This window comes from Cervus elaphus, chromosome 21 (assembly GCF_910594005.1).
Source record: "Cervus elaphus chromosome 21, mCerEla1.1, whole genome shotgun sequence".
Taxonomy (NCBI): Eukaryota; Metazoa; Chordata; class Mammalia; order Artiodactyla; family Cervidae; genus Cervus; species Cervus elaphus.
Window position 1 is genome coordinate 61133689 of NC_057835.1, and position 2928 is coordinate 61136616.

Genomic DNA, 2928 nt, shown 5'->3' on the forward strand with positions numbered 1-2928 from the left:
TTTGTGCTTTATTTTCATGTTCACTGAGAAAATTTTTTTCTGTGGCATTTAACCTGCTGCTGTTCTCGTCCAATGTAATTTTTATTTCAGATATTGTATTTTTCATTTCTAGTCCACTTGTATTCTTATGTATGGTCTGTTTTTCTCCTCATGATTCTGTTTGTCTCAATCTATTTGAACACATGGACATGCATACTTACAATAACTGTCTTAATGACTTTTTCTGGTATTTTCATCATCTCTGTTATTTTTAGTTTTTGTAATTGATTCATTTTTCACCCAGTTGTGACTCAAATTTTTATGCTTCTTTTCATTCTTGGCATGATATTATAGAATGCTGGATTTTTTTGTGTCCTTCTTTAAGTAGTGCTATGTTTTATTTTAGCATGCAGCAAAATTTATTGGAATTTATTGAATATTTTCAATGACAGCTCTTAAGATATTTTATAGTGGGTCCAGAGTTAGCTTTAGTCTAATCCTAACTTAACCCCACTATTAAGGTGATGTTTTTCTAGAACTCTATACAATACCCCATTTCTTTCAACATCTTTCTGCTCTGACTGTTGGAAATGCAAACCATCTCTAGTTTTAAAAGTTCCAGAAATTCTCCTGCCTACTGTTGTTCAGTGCTTCTTTTTTTTTTTTTTCCTAGCTTGAATAATTTCTTCTCTCACATGTTTAAATCAGAACTGAGCCCAAAACTTGAGAAGACCTCTGCAGATCCCTAGAGCTTTCTCTTTCTCTATGAGCAGACTTACTCTTCCTCTCCAATATTCTGCAGACTGTAACTCTGTGACTTCTCTCACCTCTAATGTATTTCTCATTCACTGATCAAGCTCAGTTTGGATGCACCTTGTCTGTAATGCAGCCTGGAAACTATCTTGCGACAGCAAGCTGGTCCAGTCAATATGGCTTGTTTTCTTTCTCTTCTTCTAAGGATCACATTTCTGGTTTAAATTTCCCCCAGTGTCTAAGCTGACATGGTCTCCTTCAGTGTCTGACACGGAGGACTTTGAGCCTCTGAGTGCATGTCGGGCTTTTGGGGGCTTCCGTGATGGCTCAAACAGTAAAGAATACACTTGCAACTCCGGAGACACTGGAGACTTGGGTTCGATCCTTGGGTCAGGAAGATTCCCCTGGAGTGGGAAATGGCAACCCACTCCAGTATCCTTACCTGGAGAATTTCAAGGACAGAGGAGCCTCTCGGTCTATAGTCCATGGGGTCACAAAGAGTTGGACATGATTGAAATGATTGAGCACACACAGTGTCCAAAAATTACAGTGTAAAAGATATTGAGCTCTGGGAGTGGAAGGGAGTTGATAGCGGCAGCCGGGGCAGCGAGGAGATTCCAGAAGCTCTCGGATTCTCACGGCTGAGTTAGGGATTTAACTGCCACCATGTCGAGCAAAAGAGCAAAGACCAAGACCACCAAGAAGCACCCCCAGTGTGCGACCTCCAATGTGTTTGCCATGTTTGACCAGTCCCAGATTCAGGAGTTCAAGGAGGCCTTCAACATGATTGACCAGAACAGGGACGGGTTCATCGACAAGGAAGACTTGCATGACATGCTTGCTTCCCTGGGAAAAAAATCCAACTGATGATATCTGGATGCCCTGATGAATGAGGCTCCAGGTCCCATAAATTTTACCATGTTTCTCACAATGTTTGGTGAAAATTTAAATGCACAGATCCAGAAGATGTCATCAGAAATGCTTTTGTTTGCTTTGATGAAGAAGCAACTGGCACCATTCAGGAGGATTACCTGAGAGAACTGCTGACCACAATGGGAGACCGGTTTACAGATGAGGACGTGGACGAGCTGTACAGAGAAGCACCTATTGACAAAAAGGGGAATTTCAATTACATCGAGTTCACGCGCATCCTTAAGCATGGAGTGAAAGACAAAGACGACTAAAAAGAACTTCAAACTACAGCCAAACGCTCCTTGTTGCCACTCTGGGTATTTCTGAGACTTTCTCTTAGAGCCTATTGCATGCCCTTAGCTTTACAGCTTCTGCCTTTCTTGTTGTATTTATTCTCAGCCATTTGGGGCACATGCATCTCTATAATCAGACTGGATGTGGGACTTCTTGTCATTTTAAGAATAGAAAATTGGGTAATTTAACTTACCAGCTGCTGTCTACCCTCCCCACCCCCAGTAACTGCAGTCTACAGAGTCAATATATTTTTTCAGAGATGGTTATTCACTCAATTTTTTCTGAAGCATAATTAAACTTTATGATAAAAAAAAAGATATTGAGTGGTGATGAAGATGTGGAGAAAAAGGAACCCTTGCCCATTTTGGTGTGAATGTAAATTGGTACCGCCATTATGAAAAAAAGTATGAGGTTTCTCAAAAAAATAAAAATATTTTCTCTGGCATTTGTGACAACATAGGAGAACCTAGAGACATGATACTAAGTGAAATAAAGCAAAACACAGGAATACAAATACCACATTATCTCACTTTTATGAGGAATCTAAAAATATTGAACACAAAGAAACAGAATAGAGAGAATAAAATGCTAGTTACCAAGATCCGGGAGATGGGGTGGGTGAGATGGAAATGGGGAGATGTTGGTCAAAGGGTCCAAACTTTCAGTTGTAAGATGGAGGTCTAATGGTGATGATAGTTAATAATAATGTATTGTACACTTGAAATTAGCTCAGAGGGTAGATCTCAAGTATTCTCACCACACATACACACACACACATACATACAACAAAAGGGTAACTACATGAGGTGATGGATGGTAAATTAGATTGATAGTGGTAACTATTTCAGAATTTATATGAACATCAAATCACCACAAATATATACAATTTTTATCTGTCAAGCATACTTTAGTAAAGCTAGGAATACATGAAGAAAAAGTAAGTACTTTAAAAAGTCATTGCTTCATGTATTTTGTCCAGATCTGTAATTG

At 39.1% G+C, this 2928-nt stretch overlaps 1 pseudogene; it reads left to right on the forward strand.

Annotated features, from left to right (window-relative positions):
* The first annotated feature begins 1383 nt into the window (after nt 1-1383).
* Nucleotides 1384-1941, forward strand: LOC122679357 (annotated as a pseudogene).
* The last annotated feature ends 987 nt before the right edge of the window (nt 1942-2928 follow it).